General features: G+C 53.8%; 1 long non-coding RNA gene across 5 annotated transcripts in view; it reads right to left on the minus strand.

Moving 5' to 3' along the window:
• Window positions 1-66: 66 nt before the first annotated feature.
• Window positions 67-23,917, minus strand: part of LOC128312999 (uncharacterized) — a 110,690-nt gene continuing 86,839 nt past the window's right edge. Inside the window, exons 6-9 of one of the 5 annotated variants that reach the window (XR_008293067.1) lie at window positions 22,426-22,534; window positions 19,834-20,036; window positions 10,006-10,154; window positions 6,536-9,321 (exon numbers count right to left, since the gene is read on the minus strand). This is a non-coding gene — a long non-coding RNA (uncharacterized LOC128312999). Of the gene's footprint in view, window positions 6,464-6,535; window positions 9,322-10,005; window positions 10,155-16,816; window positions 17,733-18,333; window positions 20,037-22,425; window positions 22,535-23,917 lie in introns of those variants that run through there. The other 4 variants (XR_008293070.1, XR_008293068.1, XR_008293069.1 and 1 more) reach the window with 4 other exon arrangements.

The raw sequence follows: 23,917 nt of genomic DNA on the forward strand, positions 1-23,917 counted from the left end.
GGTGGGTGCTCAGGTTTTCTTGGTTTCTTCCTTCCATTCCATCCCCCTCCCCCAGCACAAGGACCGATGGCGTCTTGGACTTCCCAGAAGGTTCGTGGACCGACACGAGAAGACACCTTCAGTCATGCATCCGGGGCCTTGGCAACAGGCCGGGTCGGAAGAAGTCAGGGTGACGAGCTTCAGCAGGCTCTCTGGACACTTGCTGCTCAGCCCAGAACTTCGAACAGTAACCCAGCTCCCCTGATGGAATCTCCCTCCCAAAGTTCAGACTCTTCGGTTTCTCAGATGCCCTGGAGATTCTCCCAAAGTCTCATGGGCAGTGGGGAAACCTGCCCACCTCTCCCCAGAGTACTGCCTGGACTGCAGTCGTGCTTCCAGAAGCCTGATGTCAGGTGCGCCTGGGCACACCCAGGTGCAGCTTGCCTCACCCCTCACCCTACCTGATGATGGGTGGGGTCCCTGCCTCACTTTCACCCTACCTGATGGGTGGGGGCCCTCCCTCGCACTCTAGAGCTCAGGTGACTTCAGTTCCAGAAGATGTCTTACTCACAATGTCCCCTGCGCCCTTGTACATGCTGTTCCCTCTGCTTGGAATGCCCTTCCAACGAACTGCCTACTCTGTCAATTCCCTCTTGCCCGTATCGCCTACAAAACCTTCTCTTGGCTTAGATATCACCTCATCAAGGAGGCTTTCCTGGGTCCTTCCCGCCAAGACGGCAGTCTGCTGCTCCATAACCATTTTAATTTGTCTGTCTGTCCACCAGGCCGAGAGGATTTGTCCCATTCTCAGCTATCTCTCCACCGACTAGCACAATGAATGGCCAGCACTTTTGGTGTTTGACGAGTCAATGGCTTGGTTCTCCTGCACATGGGGTACCCCTCTCCTTGGTGGCTGCCCTCCCCCTACACTCAGGGATGTAGTTGGAATTCTGGGCCCCATCCTGGGGTCCCACAGCAGCTCCCACCCTCTGACCGAGGTCTCCAGTTGGAGCCCACTGGGCATCGCCTCCAGGATTAGTCCTGGACTGACCATGCCTGAGCCTTTCCAAAGCCTGGTCATGTGGGCAACGTACAAAAATAGTAAGTGGTTCCCCTGGCAACCACCACAGCAGATGGTAACCAGCACCGACAGTCTTGGAAAGCCTTGAGACCGGGAGGAAAAGAAAGCGCGTTCTGACTGGCTGCTATTCTGCCCCGAGCCGGGCCACGGGCCCATCTGAGCTGCCTCTCCTCCTCTCTGGGCTTCCTGGGGATCACCTGCTCTGAAGCCCAAAGGGAAAAAATGAGCTAGAGGAGTCGCCCATCTGCCCATACCATGCACCGCTCTCAGTCCCTGCCTTGCCGCCTCCGTCCCCTCCGTAGGGGGTCAGTGAGGACCTCCACTGGCTGCCCTGCCCCAACCAGATGAGGCCTCCGGCACGAGACTCAGTCTTGCTGCCGGAGGCCTCGTATCAGGTGTGTCCGTTGTGCCAAGCTTGTCCCAGGCCTCCCCTGGACTGTCTGGGTCTCTCCCCAAGTCCTCAGCCCCCTGGCTCTGGGCCCTCCCCCACCCTCCAGCCAGGCCCACAGCCTTGTTCTCGCCAGCCCTCCCCCCACTGCTCAGTCTCAGCCCCGCCTGAGCCCCTGCTCTTGTCTGCACCAGCTCCGCTCTAGGACACGCACAGGGCTTGGGGCTCCATGGGCTGAGCTTCTGGAGGCTCCTGGGGTGTGGGAGTCAGGGGGCAGGAGCTGCCGAGGGTGGCAGGAGAAGAGACCAGAAAAGCACCGCCAGAGGGTGACGCCAGAGTGAGCTGCAGACTGTCCTCGGGAAGCCGGGTTCTAGTAGAAGGCCCGAGAGGGAAAAACCGGCAGCTGAGAGGGGAAGGTCAGAAGCAGGACCTGGAGTGAGACCCCAAGGCGTCTGGAAGGGGAAGCCCAAGGTGTCCAGGGATGCTTGGTGGGCATGGCACTATTTGGGGCCGGCCTGGCCAATCCTGCTGCAGCTGTCTCTTCCCTGTTCGCGAACCGGACTTTGACTCCCCTCTCCATGATACTGACTCTGCCGCATCCTCCTGGCCGTGGTCACCTCCACTCGGGCAAGCGCAGCCCCGTACTCGCCCCTCCCGGCTGCCCCTGCTTCCTGCCTCCTCTGCCCACTCACCCCGCTCCTTAGTGTTGCTGCGGACCTCTTGCCTGCGTCTCCTGCTATGTCGATAACATCACAAACGCGGCACCTCCCTAGCGAGGCATGAGCCGTGTGTCACCACTAGGTATCCGCTACTTCATTTGATCCCCTGCGAGGAGGTACGAACATCCTGCAGATGACAGACCGGGTCTCAGCAAGAATAAGTAACTTGCCAGGGAAACCACACCTCTGCTGCTGACTAGGTCCTAGATTCCTGGGATTCCAACCCAGGTCTTCCTTCCATCCTGTGTTCTTCTCACCCTGTCTCCTTCCACCTGGGCATTGGCTCCGCTAGGGGAGGCCCATCCCAGGGCAGGTGGAACTGGGATGCAGCAGGCTGGTCTGGTGGCAGACACTCTGAGGTTCTCTTGAATGAGACTCCTTTGCGCTAAGGATGTGCGATACCCGGTCAGGGTGCTGAGCTCCATGGCATCACCCAGAGGGAGGCGGTGTGATCCAGGCCCACCTGTGGGAGGTCATAGCCCGATGGTGGCAGCCACAGGCTACCTCAGGGACAGGTGAGGCCATGGGACCAGCGATAACCACATGGAGGGCAGCTGAGCCACGGATGGGGGCCGCTTGGGCTTGTCTCTGCATGTTGCTGCCCCTGCTGCCCAGGGCCCTGAGGTAAGGGTTTGACCTCAGCATTGAGCAGCCTCCCAGGAGCCGGACCCCAGAAACACATCTGTTACCCTCCTGCCTGAGCCCTCCCTCCCCCTCTTTCCCATGTAGCCACGACCCTCCCCTTAACCGGCAGCTATAACCCTCCCTCTGGTCCCCACCATCCTGCCAAAGCTCAGGCAGTCTCCTTTCCCCAACTTATTAATTTCCGCAGATTTCACGTATCCATTCACCAAAGAACCGTGTGCGTGTTTCATGCCTCCTATGTGTCCAGCAGCAGTCCAGGTCTCGGGGGTGGGGTGGGGAGTGGTGGCACGGGGAGAAAAGCCAGGAAAATAAGTGCAGGAAAATAAATGCAAAAGCTATCCCCGCTCTCAAGGCTCCAAGGAGGAGAGCGGTAAGCTGGGTTGCCAAAAGGTTTCCCCGGCACCAGGAGCTGGTGATCCGGGAGGACCCCAGCCACAGGGTCTTGAGAGGGGCATGAAGGCTAGGGCACGAAGGTGCCGAGGGATGTTGGGATCTTCATGGAAGCTTTTGGCCCACCCGTGACCCCCGTGCATGGGACAAGAGTGCCTCCTGGTGGTTGATTCATGGAACGCTCCAGCAGCTGTTGTGTAAAGCCCAGAGGATTAAGCTCCCCTCAAGAACTTCTATTTTTGGTTCCCAATATTTCCATAATGAAACGCTAACGGGAGCAGCCAGAGGCTTCTCAAAGGACCCGGAAGCTGTACTGCTGAACTCCTGCGTTCTGGTATGGGTTCTCCAGGGGTCAGCTCTGCTCTTTGCTCTCGGGTGCAAGTCTCTTCCATGTGGGCTGATTAAAGGGTCCCAGGGCAGCGACCATACGTTCGCTTTGTTGAGCCTGGCCTCAGAGGGAATGCTGTGTGCACATTCAGAGTGACGTGTTGGAAAGAACACTGGATCCAGGATCAGGAGGCTTGGATGCTCGCCCCACGCTCCACGTCAGCCGCTAACCAGTGGTGAGATACTTGTTACAATAATAGCTACATTTTATTCAGTATTTACTGAATTGCAACAGGAGCTTTAGGTACATGACATTGATCCTCACAACAAACCTCCGATGTTGGGATTATTATGAGTTCCATTTTATAGGTGAAGAAATCAAGGCACAGAGAGGTTGAGTAATTTTCCCAAGCTTACAGTGTGTGGCAGTCAGGACTTAGGCTCATGTTTCTGGAGACCCAGTGGGCTACACTGAATTATGGACCTAAAAGAATCGGAAACTAGTGGCAGGGTCCGCAGAGTGGTACTTTTAGATGTCCCCAGGTGATCGTGACGTGGAGCCATCTTCAGCATCTATAGAATCATGCCTCACAGCAGCTCTAGCATTCAATGAGCCCAATGCCATCTACGGTCCAGGAGGTGAAGTTATGACAAGGGAGAAGCCTGGCTTAGGCTCCAATCCCCCTGCGTGGACAGCTGCCCACAAGCACAGCAGACTGATCCTCCTGCCTGCCATGCTCTCAATCTGGAAATGGAGAGCGACCGCCTTCTACAACTTTGTTCTCAGAGTGTTAAGCCTCCATACCCCTCATTCATAGATCCACCACCCATCAGTTCATCACAGCTCATCTAGAACGTTTTATACTTTTAAGTCGGTGCATTTGACAAACCCTTATTGAGACCTACTATGTGCCAGGCGCTGGGCTAGATCCTGAGACTGCGGTGGTATAGGAAGCCAGCACAGCCCCGCCCTTGTGAGTTGCTACCTAGAGGAGATTGGCAATAAACACACCATGAAAACACAGAATTGCACGCCGACATGTGCTGTGCAGGAAAAGACTACACGCAGTGATGGAGAAAAACGGGGTGGCAGGGGCCCTAATTAGACAGAGTGGGCTGGGATGATCTCTCTGAGGAGGTGACAGTTAAACCGAGACAGTTAAACCAGTTTTAGCTTGTACCTTCCATTGGCACCGGGGTTCCACTGTGTTTACTACGTGCTGAGCAATGTAGCACAGACCTTGCTTTTCTCTGAGCTCCTGAGCTCCTCCTCCAGGACGGTGAGGCGGCCCCTGTGATGTCTCCTCCGCCAGATGTCCCTCCGGAGATGAAGAATTTTGAGCTTCCTTTTGACAGAAGATCTCAAACCAGGGGCTGTTTGGCGGTGGGATGGAAACAGGGCGCAGGGGCTGGCAGTTGAGAATCCGAGAAGTCTCTGCCCATCAGAGCCATGAAGTTCCCCGACAGCTCTGATACCCACGGGGCAGGACTCACAATCCAGCTTGCAGGGAGGGAGCTTGTGGTCTGTGTGGATGCACACACACACACACGTGTGCAAGAGGGGAGACTCCAGCTCATGGGTGTGCTGGTCTCCTCACCCCCCTTCTGCTTTCCTGGGGCTGACCCGGGGCAATCCACTTCCGGCTTTGCCAGCGGCGGCCTGTTGGACTGTGCCAGTAGGAGGCGCTCTAGGGGGCTGGGAAGCCCGAGGGGAGGCCCGCCCCTCCCTGTTTACCTCCTGTTCCTGCCACGGCCCCTCAAGTGTTGCTTCACCCCAGCAGCAACCGAATCCAATTTGCAGTATTCCAACACTTGGGAAATTTTGTCGCCCCTCCTCCGCCCTGAGAACGTCAACACCAGCTGGCAGGCGCCCCCACCTCTGACCTCTGGGTCTCAACCCATGCAGGGATCACCCCTGTTTCTGAGTTTCAACAATTCCAAATGCTTCCCGTTGGTGCCGGGCCCTGGGCTGTCGGTGCCTCCAGCAGCTGCCACCTCCGTGACACATTTTTAGCATTCTCTGACATTAGTATCAGGTGGCCCAAACCATTTTCTGGTCTCTGGGGAATTTTGCGCCCGGGGTGGGCTCCGGGAAGAGCAAAAACAGTTTTTTGACCCCCCGCAGGTGGTTAGTAACTGATGTCCTCTGAGAAAGAAGTTTGTCCTGGGAGACGTCAGTCTGTTCTCAGCTCCTCCCCGTGTAGACCTCAGCACCTCCGGGAGAAGGGACAGTGAGGGAAGAGGGGCCAAGCGCCATCTCAGGTCCAGCTGTCTCTGGCACACCTCACTTCACCCCACTGCTGCTGAACTGCTGCTCCTTATCCCTGGCCTGGCCTGGCCTGCCCCCAGAGCGCCCCCTGGAGGTGAGGCCGCGGGCTTCTCTATGGCTCACCATGTGCCTGTGAAGGTTCTGAAGAAGGGGTGGTTGTTCTGGAACGTTCCTCCTTGAGTGTGGTATGGCCATGCCTCAAGCCCAGGCCAGAGCAGACGCTCCGGAAGATGTGGTGCACGACTAAGGCACAGGGTGGCTGCCCTGTCACCTACCCACAAGGTCACCTGCCCCTGCAGCAGCCCCACAGGACTGGCCAGCCAGCAGCCGTGCCCTGAGAAGGTGGACCACTCAGTTCCGGTGTTGGAAAATTCCAATGGATCATAGCAGCGGAGGGAGCTGAGGGCACTGAGGTGCAACTCTTGAGCTGGGTGGCCAATGCAAGCGGAACTGAGGGGGCAGCTGGGCAGAGGGGAGAGACATGACAGGAGACTCTGGAGCCTTTGGGGGAAGAACGAGGATGTGCTGCCTCAGATTCTCAGAGTTTCTGTTTCCTTTCCCATTCGTGTCTTTCTTGCCAATAAAATCTCTTCCTGAAGTGACTTGACTGAGTCTTTGTATCCTTGCTACCAGAAAAGCCCAGGATATGGAACCCAAGGGGGAGCCTGGCAGCAAGGAAAGAAGGGAAAGGAAGGGGAAGGGGAAGGGGAAAGGGAAGGGAGAGGGGAAGGGGAGGGGCATGGGGAGGGGGAGGGGAAGGGAAGAGGAAGGGAAGGGAAAAAAGGAACCAGCATTTACTGAAGACCTGCTATGTGACAGGCACCGCTTGGAGAGCAGCTCTGGTGGATGGGGGGTGGGCGGGGAGCAGGGGGAGGGTTGGAAGGACAGTCTCAGAAGAAGGGGTGGGTAGTGGAAGGCTAGATGACAGAACCTGCCCAAAGCAGGCGGGACAGGTGGCAGGAAGCTGGGCCACCAGGCAGGACCAGCTCTCTACCCTGACATACTTTCCTGCTGTCTAGCTCTTCTGGGTTTTGGTGGTGAGGGCGGAGAGTGAGGGGAAGATACAATTTCTCAACCAAAAGCAAACAAAGAAACACTGTGCAAAACATAGCCCTACTGACAGAGACACCGGGCCAGCTGTGTGGGTCAACACGGCTGGCACGTGTCGCAGGCTTTTGAGAGATGTGCAGATGTTCAGATGTACCCGAAGAGTCCACCAGGTTCTAGTTCATGAAGGGTCCCCCCTACCATGGGGTGTTTCTGAAGGGACTGATATCAAAAGCCCTCGTGTCCATCCAGCTCCTTTTTGCACCTCTCAAAATCTTTCACGGCTACCGGCTCAGTTGATGTTCAAACATCTGGGACCCCCATCTCCCCAGCCATGTAAGTCTGGGGTGAAAAAATGGTCACGTGAACATGCACTAACAGTCTTTCTTGGGCTTGGTGCCTCCCTCAGCCCCATGTGGGACCTCCAGGTTTCGCCCTTGGGGTTATCCCAAGGAAGTATCATGGCTGAGCTCAGGAGCTGGGTCCTTCCTACTTCAGCTCCAGTTTTCTGAGGTGACATTTGCAGCAACTGCCTCAGTACCTCCAAAGCTCGAGAAGGTGCAACATCAAGGGGTTGGGGGAAGGATGGGATGGGTGGAATACTGCCCATGCAGGTAGCGGCTCCCATGGGTTGAGCCAGACAGCCACATCCTGCCTCTCTGCCCAGGGCCATATGAGCCCTTCCAATACTGGTGGCCTTGGGTCCCTGGATTTCACAAGGTTCTTAGGCAAGCAGCCTTGCCTGTGGTCTCCCCGGATGCAAACCCTTAGGGGCCAGGTTAGAAGCAGAACTGAGTGACCAACACTGAGTGGTTCCCCAAGTTGTCCTTCCTCCTTTCCCCAGCAATGTGCCCTTCCTCCCCAGGAATGTGCTCACCACTCTGGGCCAAGACCATCTGCCTTTTCTCTTAGAATGAATTCTTTCTCAAAAGACACCAGTGGACTCCTGGAGTTCGAGCTCACAAGACGTATCTGAATTTCAGAGCAAATCCCACCATGCATAGGTTTTGTTATCTTCACGTCATGAGTGGGGAAACGGAGGCCCTGAACATTACATGACTTGCTGAGGTCACACAGAGTCTTCAGAGCCCTAATGCCTCATCAGTCCTATGTTCCTTTCCCCACATCACGCTATATATCACCTCCCAGTTGGACAGAAGTTTGTTTCAAGATGGCCACCATGACTGTCTGAACCCAGCAGGTCTAACACGGGTACTTTGAGGTATCACTGCAATGGCTCCCATCCAGACCCTGCATTGGAATCACCTTTGGTGCTTTGAAAAACACATATTTGGGGCGCCTGGGTGGCTCAGTCTGTTAAGCATCTGACTTCAGCTCAAGTCATGATCTCACAGTTTGTGAGTTTGAACCCCCCATTGGACTCTGTGCTGACAGCTCAAAGCCTGGAGCCTGCTTTAGATTCTGTGTCTCCCTCTCTCTCTCTGCCTCTCTCTCTCTCTCAAAAATAAACATTAAAAAAATATTTATATATAAAAAGAAAAACACATATGCCAGGAGATCCTGATATGCTAAATCCGGGTGAGCCCAGGCAACTATATGGTCGATTCTCATTATTCGAGGTAGTTATATTCTATAGAGTCTCTGGCAACAGTGAGTTAGCAAACTCTGAACCTTTGCCCTTGGGGAAAATACAGGGTTAGGTTCTTGTGAGCCTCTGAACACAAACTTTTCATCAACTGAAACAATCGATAACCTTCTGTTTAAAGACTACTTGATACGTATTGCGGATCTATTAATGTTGAACTTGGCCATCAGCGCTGTAACTCAACGCCCGAACGAAGCTTGCCTAACACTGATCTTTTCTCTACAGGGCCCATCTCTCGTGCTCAGCAACACCAGACGGCCTGGCAGCGCTACCCTGGCGAAATCACCAACAAAACCACAAAAATCCAAAAAAGCACGGCACTACTCAGACTGAGAACAGGACACTTGGTTCCAGTGTGGGAGCAGACATGAGAAGGCAGAGCATCGTCTCGTGGCCTCAGCTGGGAATGTCCAGGCAGGCAACTCAGATTTTTACCACTCTGCATGTTGTTCCCAAAGGACCACAAAACAGCCCTGAGTATTGCTTTGGGGGTAACACATTTTAGTAGGTAGATAAACTGGCAAATGAAATCCATGAATGCTGCGGATCCATTGCATGTTCGAGGCTTTGTTTGCCCAGCAACGTGCCGCGTCTTACGGCAACTGGCAGCGGGAGTTGTAAGGAGGTGGCAGAAGGTCCAGAGGACAGGCTGAGGGGTGAGCGGGCTGCTAGGGAGGGTCTGCTGAGGAGGGCAGCCGCGGTGGCTTCTGGGCGATGACTCTGCCCTTGTCTCTGCACCCGAATCACTAGAAATCCTGGATGTCCTTGCCTCTGCAAGCTGGTGGCTCAGGATTCAGAATGCGGCTTCTCTACCGAAATCCCGTTTGGTAGGCTGGTCCTCAGCCTGGGTCACAGAGGTCCACTCCATGCCTAGTTAGATAAAGTGGTGGCATCATGGGGCACAGGTCCAAGCCCTCACTGCAGCTTTCCACTCCCACCCCAGGGCTCAGGGCTTCAGGCAGTGCTGGGCGGGGGTCCCTCAAGGGTGGTCTCAGGTGGAGACTGAGGACAGGTGAGCTGGGCAGGCAGTGGGGGAGGTCTGTCTTTTGTAAGGTAGGGTGACAGCCGGGGTCTATGTTTTCAGTAGGGAAGGGGCATCTGGGGGTGGGGAAATGGAGAGGAGGTCTGTGAGGACAAGCCGGGGAAGGGACATTCATTCTGCAGCCACAAGCCTCCCTGCACTTGCTGCCCACTGGGTCACAGACATCCTCTGAGGTCATGGGCATGGGTCCGAGGGGCCTCCAGCGGCTCAGCAGGCATTTCCAGGTGGGGGGGTGTCCAGCCAGGCCTGTGTCAGACCTGAGGCCGAGGCCAAGCCTTGTGCTGCCTTGCTAGCTCTCCCCTCCGGCACAGGAGCCCGGGTGAGTTGGGACACCCTCCTCCCGCCTCGAGCTGACACTTGAACACCCCACCCCTGCCTCAGACACTCTTGTTTGCCCTTTCCCCCACCCCCTCCCAGGTCCAGCTGAAGTGGGGGTGGGTGTGGGCGGAAGGAGTAGCAGGACAAGGGACAGGGCGGGCCCCAGGAGATATAAACCATGATAAACACACAACCTTGCTTTATGTGAGGACTGCGGCTTATCTTGTATGCATACTTCTTCTCCAAGGCACCCGTCACAGCTTTCTTAGGCTCAGGGATACCCCTGGTTTGACCTGATGCCTTGTTTGCCACAAGACGGAAAAGGGTGGAGGCTTGATCCAGTCTGTTCCAAAGCAGGTAAACAGAATTCACAGTTCAACCTTCTTCAGGAAGCTCTGAGCCCAGGGCTCAGAGGAGGACTTGGGTCCTGGCCAGGGAGCCCTGGGGAGTGGCCTCAGGTGACTAATGGCCGTTGTCTGCCTGCTCTTAGGGGATGAGCACTTCCTGGCATTGAGGAGGAATGAGGTGTGAGGGTAGAAGGCTCCAGGGCTGAGCCGGGGAAGGGGATTTGAGACCGAGCTTGTACCAGGCCTTAGAATCAGTGCCTGTCTTACCTGCGCCGGGCCTAGGAGCTCAGGGTCCTGCCCACCCTCTAGCTCACTGGGCTGCCAGCTGTGTGTGTGGGAGGGGAGATGACCCTTCTGGGAAGCCCCTGTCCTGGGGTTATTGCAGCTTCCAGAAGGACTGGGGTCGAGGGGATGAGGTTCGTGCTCAGAACCTGTGAGGAACCATGACAGGACAGCAAGCTCCTTGAACCTGTATCTCCAGAATTTTTCTCACTTTTTTTTTTAATGTTTATTTATTTTTGAGAGAGAGAGACAGCGTGAGTAGGGGAGGAACAGAGAGAGAGGGAGATGCAGAGTCCAAAGCAGGCTCCAGGCTCTGAGCTGTTAGCACAGAGCCCGACACAGGGCTCAAACCCATGAACCATGAGATCATGACCTGAGCCAGTCAGACACTTACCCTCTCACTGTCTCTTTTTAAAGGGTTTAATGTTTATAAGCTTGAAAAAAAAAATCCTGGGGTGCCTGGCTGGCTCAGTCAATCATCCGACTCTTGGTTTTGGCTCAGGTCATGATCGGGTTTGTGGGTTCGAGCCCTGCATCAGGCTCTGCACTGACACTGCTTGGAATTCTCTCTCTCTCCCTCTCTCTCTTTCAAAATAAATAAATAAACTTAAAAAAAATCCTAATTGATGACTGTCTTACTTCTTTTCCTCCCTAAACGGGTCTGTTCTCTCCCTCTCCCCTTTCCTCCGTTTTCCCTTCCTCATTCAAACATTTATTTAACATTCACTACAGACCAAGGGCTGGGGACGAGCTGGTTTCTCCCTAAACTGATGCCTTTGCTTGTGGGCCCCCTCCGGCTGCCCAGCCCCCACTGCTCCCTTCACCCACCTCGACGGAAACCACCACCTCACGGGGCAGCCGGGAGGGCGGTAGAATGTGCCCCACTCCACCCAGGTGCCATGCACAGCCTGCCGGGCATCTGGCATTCCTTTCGGCCCCTGCTGGCCCTGGCTGAGGTTTGTGACCTGCCCTGGTAGCAGGGGCCTCTTCCTGGAGGATGTCAGTTTTCCCCTCCTGGGCTCCGCCCCTGCCTTCATTCATAGCCCACTCACCCAGGTGCATCACTCTGCGCAGCTGCAGGGCTCTGGGCTCCTATATGGGGGCTCTCTTTGGGACTGGCTTGCACGCCTGTGTGCGCATGTGTGTGTGTGTGTGCATGTTTGCACCTCCACACTCTCCCCATCAGCCTGGGAACTCCCCAAGGGCAGGAATTATTTTTCTTCTTCCCTCTGGACACTTGGTCTACGGTTCTGACCAACTGTCCTGATGTCCTAAGGGAAGGAACACTGGAGCCCCAGGCAGGATTTCGAGGGGAGAAGAATCAGAAAGCTGTCCCTTGCTGCTTCTTCCCTGTCCCCCCCACCTCAGCCTGGCATGCGCAGGGCGGTCACCTCAAATGGGCTTTCCGGGACTCTGGCTGGCGGAGAGGGGGTGCTGAGCCAGGACAGGCAAGGCCCCCCACAAGACAGGGAGAGCCCAACCAGGAGTACTCTGGGATGGCTTTTAAACGCGGCTCCATGAGGTGAACCTAGGAGCTTTTGCAGGTGGTCCCAGGGCCTGGGGCATGAGGGGCCTCATGGGGTGGTGGAGGAGGCAGGGCCCCCCGCCCCTCGACCCTTGCATCAGTCAGTGTGGCTCCTCCATTTTTATCCGACTGCTGTCTGCTTGCATTTGAAGAATGTGCTTCTGCAGCCTCAAAGGTTAGCAAACCTTCAGCCTACCCTAAGCCTACAGCTTTCCCCTGTTCAAATGATCCTCTAGCCCCCAGTCAGGGGTTGTGGCCCTGTGGCTGTAGGACTCCAGCCCCCAGTCCCCCGCACGCTGTTAGTTGGAGAAGGCAGGCCCAGGGCTAGCTCAGGGCTACGAGTGCAGCATGTGTGGATGAGAATCAGATCGGGAGGGTGGGGGAGACAGGGACGGGGTGCTTCTGTGGCCCTAGGACTCAGGGGTGCTGGGATCCCAGATGAGGGAAAAAGCCCCTTGCCTAGGAGTCCAAAGACATGGCTCTGCTTCTGGCTACCATTCACCAGCATGGGGCCCCAGGGACCCTAAGGAATTGACTCAACTTTCTTACCTGTGCAAAGGGAGGTGACACTGTCTGCCTGTACCTATGGGTTATACTGTGGAGCTCAGTGTGCTTTAAAGACTGCCAAGTTTGGGGGCACCTGGGTGGCTCAGTTGGTTGAGTGTCCAACTTTGGCTCAGGTCATGATCTCGTGGTTCGTGAGTTCAAGCCCCACATCGGGCTCTGTGCTGACAGCTCAGAGCCTGGAGTCTTCTTCAAGTTCTGTCTCCCTCTCTCTCTGCTCCTCCCCCACTCATGCATGCTCTGTCTCTCTCTCTCTCAAAAATGAATAAACATTAAAAAATAACTTTAAAAGCCTGTCAAGTTTTGCTGTTCATATGCAAGGTGCTGCTATGGCTATGGGCACTGTCACCAGGGGGCAATGAGGGTCAGGGCTGTCCTGGGGACTCAGAGTAGCTCCTGGGCTGGTGCTTCTGAGCTGAGCTTTACAGGAACGAGAGCGAGTCACCAGCTCAGTCGTGGGCAGGGGATCGTTTGGGAGGTCACGGCCAGACCCCCCCATCCTTGGTACTCTGTGGGCTTTTAGAGGTTTTGCTAAAAATGGAGTGGGTGTCCCTAGGCACCCTCAGAGGGCTCCAGAGCCTTTGGGGACAGCAGGACATTTCTGTTAGGCATAACACTGGGACTTTCAGAGTCAGCCCCAGGACACAAATCTTTATTTCCACCCTTCAACAGCTAACCTAACCTGCCTGCCCCAATCCGCGTGGTACAAGACCCCACCTTCACCCCAGAGAAGCCGGGCAGGGTGTGGCCTGCCATGTCTGGACTGGTGGCTGAGTGGGGTGGGGCGGGGAGGGGGGCCGGAAGAGGGGGAGCTTGGATGGGGAGAAGCTCACATCAGTGGTGGGGTGGAGACTGCCTCCTGAGAGAGGGAAGCAAGCTGGCGGCGCCTCAGGAGTGGCTCACGGCAGGGAGAGTTGACCTGCCAAAGGACGGTGAAGTAACAGGTCTGCAGGTCCCAGGAGGGGAGCCGGCCCACCCAGAGAAAGCCTGTCAGCATTGCAAACAACCCGGGGCCAGGAGGACAGTGAGTCCCAGGCTGCACGTGCACCCAGGGCTGCCCTGACCACGGGCATCTTGGGACCATCTCTGTGTTCCAGAAGTCATTCATGCTCGCAGGGAAGAACAATGCGAGTGAGAAATATACGATGAGAAGGAAGATTCTCCTCCCTCCCCACCACTGGCCTCTGGCCCCTTTGAAGCCAGGCCCAATAAAACAATCCCTAACTTGGGAAGGCCAAGGATGTGAATTTACATGGCCTTACACCTGTGGGTATGTCTGCATTTCTGTGTGACAGCCCCAGCTCTCAACCCCACTGCTCATGGGCAATCTGCTCCTACAGCTAGAGCACACACCAGATTCTGGAAACCGAACCTCTTCCTTGTCCCATCAGGCCGACGGCGGCCACAGCTTTGCTGTCTCTGAATGCCCAGCAGCCCTTGCTGGCCCCTGACCTTGCCGACGCTTCCGTCTAGAGTCTTTTCTTGAACCCCGTCAGCCCCTGTTTTGCATGTGCCTTCTGTTCTGCCAGAACTGCCAGAGACAAGGCCGGATGCTCTGAGCCTCAGTTTCCCCATCCTTATGTTGGGAATGATAATGACATCTGACTTACCTTTGTAACGTTGGAGCTGGTGTTTTAGGACATGCTTCCCTTTGGGAGGAGCTGGGAAGGTGTATGGCCGAGGGTCACAGGGGAGACAGGCAGGAGGGGTCCTGTCAACGTTTTGCAGGCAGGGACAGAGATTGCTCATGGGGTGCAAAGCTCACATGTATGCCGCCTAGGTCTCTGCTCAGATGACCAGCAGGGTGGGTGCTTGTGTCCTGGGATTAGGATGGATGGGATCACCCTGTGGTCCAGCCAGGCTGGGACAGCTCAGAATACCCACCCTCCAAGAGCCCTGCTCTTGCCGCCCTCTGAACATGATTCCCAGCCCTCCTGTATGCGGGGGGGAGGGGGGGGTTGGTGGAAGACAGAATAATGACCCCACAGAGATGCCCCTACCCTGATCCCTGGAATCTGTGAATATGGCAAAAGGGACTTGGCAGGTGTGATTAAGTGAAGGATCTTGAGATGGGAGAGCATTCTGGATTTTCTGCATGGGCCCTAAATATAATCACAGGGTCCTTGTACAAGAGATGCAGGAGGGTCAGATAGTAACACTAGTGTCAGAAGCCGAGGTAGGAGTGATAATGTGAGCCTCCGGAAGGAACTCAGACCTGCAGACACCTTGCGTTTAGCCCCGTGGGACTGATTCTGGAGATCTGGCCTCCAAAACCATAAGATGATAAACTGGCATTGTTTTAAGCCACCAAGTGATAGTTTTTTTAAAATATTTATTAATTTTTTGGGGAGAGTGCAAGCGGGGGAGGGGCAGAGAGAGGGGGGCAGAGGATCTGAAGCGAGCCCCGCGCTGACAACAGCGAGCCTGACATGAGGCTCGAACTCTATGAGCTTCGAGATCACGACCTGAGCTGAGGTCGGATGCTCAACCAACTGAGCCACCCAGGTGTCCCTGTGATAGTTTTGTTACAGCAGCAACAGGAAGCTAATACACAGGGTCAGGGCCAGGCCTGGAGGGAGACAATGGTAAATGCTGGGCTCTGATCCATTCCAGAAGCAGCTGCCCACCAGAGACCTGACTGTAACTTCACAGGGCCTCAGTGTTCTCACTTTGGTCCAGGAGGCACAAGTGCTTCTTTTTCCAGGTGAAATGCTGGTACTAATTACTTTATATCTGAGGGGTCTCAAACTCCAGTGTCATCAGCAGCTGCAGTAATGTGGTAACTTGCTCGAGAGAGTGGGAGGGTATAAGGCAATGGGAAATAGGGGGGCCCGTGGCAGACTGGAGAAAACACGCCTTGCTTAAAGACATCGACTTTAAGTAACAAGGAAAGCAATAAATCCAGCCAAATGAAGTCTATATATAATACATCTTTGTGGCTGGTCGATGGGAGTTTCAGATCCCGTATTAACCTGTGGTTCCGGCTGACCCCAAAGAGAGGTGGTCCATGGGGTAAAGAGCAGCAGTGGACGTGATGAGCGCCTCTCAGCCCTAGCTACCGCTTGGCGTTACCCCCACACCCCAACCAAGATCTCTACCACTCGTAGCCTATGTTTTATAAAGGGGTTTTGAGACGGAGCCAGGGGAGACCCATCGGACCTGTTGGCCAGCCAGCTCTGCCTTGCTTCCCTCATCCTTCCCAACCTGCACAAATCCCTCAAAGTCTACCCTGGGGACATTGTCCCTTCAGCTCTGGGGCATAACCTCTCTCTTTCCTCTCCAGCAAGGGAGGCCCTTGTGTGGAACAACCAAGAGGTTACCATTGTTGCGTCAAGATTTAACCAATGCAAACCATGGGTGGGCATGCTGCGGACTCAGAAAAGAGGGATGCTGTCTCAAAAGAGGAGGGGAACACAGATGTCACAGGACAGGTCGTGGGCATCGGAGTCAGGCAGACATGGGTGAGTCCCACTTCATCACTTACCAGCTTTGTGACTTTGGGTAACATACTTAGCCTCTCTGAGCCTTGTTTTTCCCATTTTTTAAAAATAATTTAAAAAATTTTAATGTTTGTTTATTTTTGAGAGAGAGCGAGCGCGGAGAGGGGCAGAGAGAGGAGGACAGAGGATCCGAAGCAGGCTCTGCGCTGACAGCAGCAAGCCTGATGCGGGGCTTGAATTCCCAAACTGTGAGATCATGACCTGAGCCGAAGCTGGATGCTCAACTGACTGAGCCACCCAGGAGCCCCGTCAGTTTTCCCACTTCTAAAATGGGAACAATACTTTACTGTATTGTCGTTGTGCAGATTAAATCAGATAATGTACACGAAAGGCAGTATCTGGCCTAGAAGAGGAGCTTTGCACACAGACTCTGGACAAGGGTGCCTTGGGTTAGAATTCTCTTTAGTGGCTGCGTGGCCTCGAGCAAGCTATTTCGTGTTTCTGTGCAGAATTTCCTCATCTGCAAAATGGGTTCACTGACGTTCTAGAGGGCTGTTGGGAGGATGTGATGGGATGCCACATGTCAAGGACCTAGACCAGGCCTGGACTCCATAAAGACTCCATGAGCATGTTAATTATTTATTAGGTCCATCCCGGCATTGGTGAGCTCATGTCTTCTGTGTCTGCTGGGCCCTGGGCTGTGTTTCTGGGATGGGGAATGGAGAAGCCAGAACTGTTCCCTGGTTTTATTCTCCCCACACCTGTCTGCCTAGTTCTTTTCTCTGGTTCCCCTAACCTGGATACTCCACCATCGTCACCTCTGCCCTATCGTCTGTGACCTCCCCAGACCGCGGGGAGCAGGGTCACTGGGCTCCGTGGTCTGTGGGGGGGAGGCGCCTGGGGCTGCCCTCTGTCTGAGAAACTCCATTCGTCACCACAGAGGACGAGCACCGAGCTGCACCCCCTCTGCTGGCCAGCACACGTGCTAGGCGGTCTGGGATGAATCACTTCCCACGCTGTGTTGTCATCCAGGCTTGAAACAGAGGCCCTGTGTGCAGCTTTTGTGTGTACGGTTTCTTTCCATTCCATGATTCAGAAAATGCCACTCACTCAGCCATGTGATCCCCTAATCTTCTGCCAAGGAACTGAGTGAGTGCAAAGGTTTGCTGGAAAACCCTTGAAGTACGGGGGAGGGCAGCTGCGTTTGCCAGAAAGTGGACTGAGCCAAGAAAACTGCAAGTTGGAATTCATGAAACCATCATCGGGAAAAGAGCACGGTGGGTGGGGGGTGGGGGGGGGGGTTAGGTATTATGAGACCAGAGACCCGCCCACAACAGCAGCTGTTGGTGTGCAAAGGGCCCTAATGGTTGTGCACAGATTTCCACCTGTGCCAGCCCCACAAAGATAATGGGATTATTTTGTCTGATTATGAATGTAAAACTTGTTCGTGCAAAAATTCCAATCAATACGGAAAAGTATAAAAAGGAAAGGACGTATCCCCCGTGTGCTCTGACCAGACGCTGTTTTCATCCACTGAGACACTGTCCATGCGTCTTCAGGCCCAGAACTGCCAGCTTCTTGTCCCTTGAGCTACTGGCCGTAGCCCAGGTCTGATCCTGGCTGCTGCTCCTGTCCTGGGACCCGGTGCCTCCAAACACATGGGGAGGTTTGCCAGATCTGGACCCCAGCATCTGGGTTCTAGGCCCAACTTGGCCATTAGCTTGCGGTGTGCCCTTAGGCAAATCACTCCGAGTCCCGCTTTTCTATTCAGTGAAACATGGGATAATAAGTGGACTGATTTGTTGGGAGGATGAATGGCATGAGTGGGTATGAAGACTGCAAACCCAATAATCTCTTCAAATACAAGGGAGTGCTGGCTTGCCCGTTCCCCCGCCGTGGCTTTGTTAACCCCAGGGCGGTGCGGAACCAGCCACCTTCTCCACAAGCTCTTCTCCAGACACCCTCACGACTGGCTCAGAGCAGGGAGGGGGCCCAGGCTGGGGCCCCCGGTCACGGCAGCACCACACCTGAACACCGGCCCGGCACGGGGGCCAGCAGGCACCCAGTTCGGAAGAATTCAAAGCCCTGTCTTGTCACCAGTTTTGAACCAAGATAACTCTCCTCCCTCACCTCCCACACAGGTGGATACTCACTCTCGCCAAGGCTGGGCTAACCCTCAGCGTCATTCCTGCTCAGAAGCACTCTCTGATTTCAGGAACCTTTGTGAATCCCCCAATTTGTGGTATCATTTGTATGTTGTAAATGAGTTTTAGTAAAGTCCTTAGCTTGAAAAGAGGTTGTGTACTTACAGCAGGGACGGTAATGACACTATAAGGATATTAGTTTAGCTATTCAAACGACCACTTTTTTTTTTTAATGGTTATTTATTTTGAAAGAGAGAGAGCGCGAGTGCATACGTGAGTGGGAGAGGGGAAGAGAGGGAGGGACAGGGAGAGAGACGATCCCAAGTAGGCTCCTTGCCATCAGTGAAGAGCCTGACTCTGGGCTCAATCCCATGAACAGTGAGATCATGAGCTAAGCCGAAATCGAGTCAGATGCTTACCCGAGTGAGCCACTCAGGCGTCTCAAACTATCTCTTATATTCATCTCACTAACACACCTAAACTTGCACGTTGGGGACCATCACCTTTGCCATGTTATGGCAGAGTTAAAGAAGGCTCAGGAGCACCTGAGTGGCTCAGTCTGTTAAGCGTCCGACTCTGGATCTTGGCTCAGGTCACGATCTCACGGTTTGTGAGTTCAGGTCCCACATCAGACTCTGCGCTGATGGTGTGGAGCTTGCTTGGGGTTCTCTCTCTCTCCCCCTCTCTCTGTGTCCCTCCCTGCTTGTGTGTGCTGTCTCTCTCTCTCTCCCCCAAAATAAGTAAATAAATAATCTTAATTTAAAAAAAAGAAGGCTCAGGGGACACGTCTCTAAGTAGCACCATATTTCCTCGTGATCCCAGACCCCGTTTCCTGTGCCTCTGCCTCCCCGGCTTCCCTCTAGCAGAGCCAGCTCTGACTTTGTTCCTACCGGGTCCGTGCAGTCTGGAGGCAGGAAGCCCCAGGCGGACAGCGCAGCTCCCGTGGGAGAGCGAGGCCAGACTGACCACTGTAACCAGTCATTCCTGCACCCTATCAATCGGCTCTGTGCTCACAGACCGTCCCCATGTGGATGCCGGTGACGGCAGCCCTTCAGTCACCTGGGCGAGCGTCCAACCTTTTCCCACAAAAAACAAGACCTGCCTGTTCCTGTGTCTGGGTACTGACCTCCGGTCCCCTGATCCGAGGCCCTGCTCCCACCGTCTGTCTCCTGGCCCCTCGAGGTTCCCTTAAGCCCCAGGCAGGAGACAGGCAGGGGTTCCACCCGCCCCCCACCCCCCTGTCCAAGTGCCTTCTGTCTGTGGTGAGAAGCCACAGACACACAGCATGGGCCCTGGGCCTTGCCTAACTGGCAGGGCCCTCCCTCCAGCCCATCCTAATTTACTTGGAACAAACAGCCATGCCTCCTGACAGGAAGCAGCAAAGCAAGGACTCGAACATGGGTCTTCTCATGCTGTACCACACGCTACCTTGTTCAGACTGTGGCGAGGCCTGAGAATCCAGCATCCCTAAAAGCCAGCCTTGGGATGGAGGAAGCGAAGCTGGGAGGCAGGTGGTGGCCATGAGGAGGTGAGGCAGTACAGTGATGCAGGCTTAACCGGGAGGGGCCTGTGTGGCTCTCAGCCCTATGGCCGCGCTGAGGCTGCCAGAGTGTTGTAATGATAAATAAATGTGTCGTAATAATCATAATTGCTCTGACCGTGGCAGGTAGTACATAGTGAGCACTTACTGTATGCTAAGTGTGGGGCTAAAATGCCGTACCTGTAGTACTTCGTTTTCTCCTCACGGTCACCTGCTGACATAGCTGCCATTGTCACCCTCCATTTTATAGATGAGGCGGCTGAAGGTTGCAGTGGTTCCACAACTTGCCCAAAGGCATCGTCTCACAGGTGGAAGATGTGAGATGAGAATCCAGGCTCTCTGATCTCGTGTTCCACTCTTCCTAACTTCTGTAAAATCTGCTCCTTAAAAACAACAAAAACAAAGGTATAATCTACCCTGCCCAGAAGGTGGATCAGGAGTATCAGGTCTGCTGAGGAAAGTTGAATGTGTTACTGATGTGTGAGCATTCATCTGGCTTCAGCACCAGGAGTCCCTTTCGCCCCAGGATCTGGGAGGCCCTCAGGGTCTTGCCAATGGCGTGGGGGCAGCAGGAGGGGCCTCCTGGAAGCAAACCAGGTCTCCTGATCCAGGGCTGGCGAACCGTGGCCAGACCACCCTCCCCTCCACACATCCCTGCATTTGTTCCTGGCATACGAGGAGGAAGTTCAGTAAATTATGCCAGGACTGGCTGGTGAGAAGCAGGGAAGAATAAATGGCAAATTCAAAAAATGGATTTTTAAAGTATGTATTGCTTTTTTAAAGTTTATTTATCCATTTTGAGAGAGAGACAGAGACAGCACAAGCGGGAGAGGGGCAGAAAGAGGTGTGGCTTGAACTCATGAACCTCAAGGTCACGACCTGAGCCAGAGTCAGTTGCTCAACTGACTGAGCCACCCAGGTGTCCCTAAAGTATGTAATTGATGGTAGGATTTCAATGATAAACATCCACCAGAAAAATACGGCTTAGTTTGGCTTCAGACAAGGTATGTTAATTCAAACAATTTAATTTACTGACAGTCCTCACGGTTTACAGGTCACCTGTGTGGCCTCTCTGCTCATTAGTGGAAGAGTAGACAAGCTGACTGAAAGTGACTGTCATGTGACCTTGTGCAAAACATAGGTTGTAATACCACTGTATATAAGCGTTGCAAAAGCAGATGGGGAAACATTTAGACCAGTTGCTCTATAATTTTTCTGCCCGTGATAAGAAACATATTTTATATCACAGCCAAGTGCGCACGCGTGCGCACACACACACACACACACACACACACACACCCAGGTGCACCCAACTAAAACAAATATCCCTAAAACAATTTTTAACCATATTACATGAAACGCATCTGGTATTTTTTATTTTATGCCATTTCATTTAAGTCAAATGTGATTTGAGATGCACTAAATTTTTTTTTTCATGATCCATAATGTGTGGCAACCCACAGTTTAAAAAAACTAGCTGACCATACTGACAGCAAGAAAAAGGAACAGACTGGATACTTTGTCTGTCTTGATTCCCCCTTGGATATAAACTCCCCCAGATCAGAGGCTGTGCCCTCCCACCAGTCTGAGTGGGGACTCTGCATAATGGATCTCTGGAAAACACAGACACTGTGTGGCAAACACCGGGACTCTGAGCAGACAGGGGACTAGGTTCCAGGGGAGAAGGCAGGGGTGCCCCTCCAGAGTCAATATTTAAGTGGGATTCACTTAGCCATAGAATGATCTTCAGGGAGGGGGAAATAGGCTGAATGAGGGTGGTGAACGGGATAGAGGGCGGGTAATGGCAAAGTGCTCCCCAAAGTAGTTTTGGGCGTTGCCGTGTGATCGGCACAAAGTAGGGGGGATAGCAAATCGTTCAGAATAGAGACTAGGGAGCCAGCCTTCAAATCCTGGCTGCATCACCTCAGCTGTGTGACTGTGGGTGGGCCATTGCCTCTATGCCTCAATTTCCTCATCTATCAAATGAGGACATAATAATATTTAAGCCTTTAGGCTGTGACGTATCAAGATGCCAGCTGATGCTAAACAAGAAGTTGGCTAACCTGCCCACACAAATCGGGCTCTACCTCTTGCCAGCGAAGGTCACTTTATATAAAGCATAAAATAGCTCATGTTATGGGGCGCCTGGGTGGCTCAGTCGTTTGAGCATCTTTTTAAAAAAATTTTTTTTAAGTGTATTTATGTATTTTGAGAGAGAGCTTGTACACCAGCAGGGGAGGGGCAGAGAGAAGGAGAGACAGAATCCCAAGCGGGCTCTGTGCCATCAGCACAGAGCCCCACGTGGGGCTCAAACTCACGAACTGTCTGCGCTTAACCGACTGCGCCACCCAGGTGCCCTTGCGCCTCCGACTCTTGATTTTGGCTCAGATCATGATCTTACGGTTTGTGGGATTGAGCCCCGAGTCGGGGTCATGCCGACAGCGTGGATCCTGCTTGGGACTCTATCTCTGCCCCTCCCCTGCTGGAGCACGCACGTGCCTGCGTGCATGTGCTCTTTCAAAATAAATAAATAAACTTAAAAAGAAAAACCAAAACAGCTCGTGTGAAGTGGTGCATAAGGGGTGGCAAGTGTTCCAACCCCAGAGATGCTACACAGCAACAGAGACAGCTGCTCCATGAGAGGTCAAAGGTGGGATTCAAAACACTCCCACCCAAAGTTGGAGGCAGGGAGGTTGGTCTTCGGGCTCAATAGCACTCAATAAATTAATATTAAGACCCATCATTACGTAAATCATACTTCTTTCCGGTTACCTATTTCCTGTGCCTATCTGCACAATGCGAGGTAACTGCCTTCCATCCCTCACCACCGCTCTCCGCGGGTGAGGACCATTGAACCACTTCTCCCAGTTCTGGCAACGAGCTGGAACGAGCACGGGGGGTGGAGTTAGTCCGCAGCAAAGGCCTCTGGGTGCAGAGTTCTCAACCTCAGGGTGCATCCCGTCTTCCCACATAATCTTTGCACAGCCCAGAGTTAAAGATCCCTTGAGTGTTGCTGTATATTTCTTTTGTCTGGGTTCTCAGGCTCAAAATGTGTGGGCAGGTTGGTGGCTTTCTTCCACTCTGCATAAGTGGGAGGGAGGTGCCTGAGGACTCAGGTGTGGCTTAGTAACTCCAAAATCACACACTGTCCCTGGCACATGTCTGGAATGCACCAGTAAAGGAAAGGACGGATGAGTTTTGTTCTCCCCATCCCCAATTGCTCAGTCAGGGCACTGGCTTCTCTTGCCTGCAGGAACTCCCTCCCACCAGCCCTATCCATATTCATAGTCCACACTTTTGCTAGAAAGATCTTTTTCAAGTGCAAACGTGATCCTGTTACTCTTTCTCCCTATATTACAGCCCCTGCTTAAGCCCTTGGCAGGCGTCCCACTGCTTACGGTGCATTTCAGAGTCCTTTCACCGCAGAGCCTCAGCTCAGTTCTTCAGCCTCGCCTTTCCCCACCCCTAGGAACCTTATGGCCTCACCAAACACCTTGCCTCCCCTGAATGTGCAACACAGTCTCAAACTTATACGCTTTTGTCCCTGCCATTCCCCGTCCCTTGCCTGTTGTGGCTGTGCCAGCGGGCTAGCCCCATTGTAGAGAATTGCCATGCTCTGTGGAAACACCATGTTCTCTGGGAACCTTTTCCCCTCTGCAGTCCCAGGAGCAAATTCTTCAGGCTCCCACAGTTGTCTTACCTTGACTGTTCCTGCCAAGCTGCCCCAAAGGCTCTGCTGGCTTCCAGCTCTGGCCACTAGAGGGCAGTGCAGTGTAGCTGAGCGTCCGGCCTGGCAGCCCCAGGAGGCCGTGAGCAAGGGGCTCACCAGAGGCTGACTCTGCCCTCCCTCTTTCCTTAACACACACCAATGTTTGGGCCTTGCCACACCTCTTGGAATGTTGCACAGCCCCCCTCTCGGGCCTCCTGGCCTCTGCCACTCCCCCTTCACTCTTTTATGCACAGGGCTGCCCCAATTTCCTCCCTTAACTGTTATTTTGATCACCTTTCCCTCTTCTCCATCCCACCCCACCCTTCCTCAAGAACATTCAGTAGCTCCTTGTTGTTTCCATATTAACCCCAAACATCTCATTTTTGGGTTTCTTTTGTTTATGAAAGTGTTGCCCCTTCAATAACAATGAAAAGTTAAAGAAAAATATTTCATAAGTCCATTCCTTGATTTTCTTATGTTTTACTTTCTCTTTTTCTGTGTGTGTGTGTGTGTGTGTGTGTGTGCGCACATGTGCGCACACATACGTGTATTTGT

Source organism: Acinonyx jubatus, chromosome E4 (assembly GCF_027475565.1).
Source record: "Acinonyx jubatus isolate Ajub_Pintada_27869175 chromosome E4, VMU_Ajub_asm_v1.0, whole genome shotgun sequence".
In the NCBI taxonomy this organism is placed as follows: Eukaryota; Metazoa; Chordata; class Mammalia; order Carnivora; family Felidae; genus Acinonyx; species Acinonyx jubatus.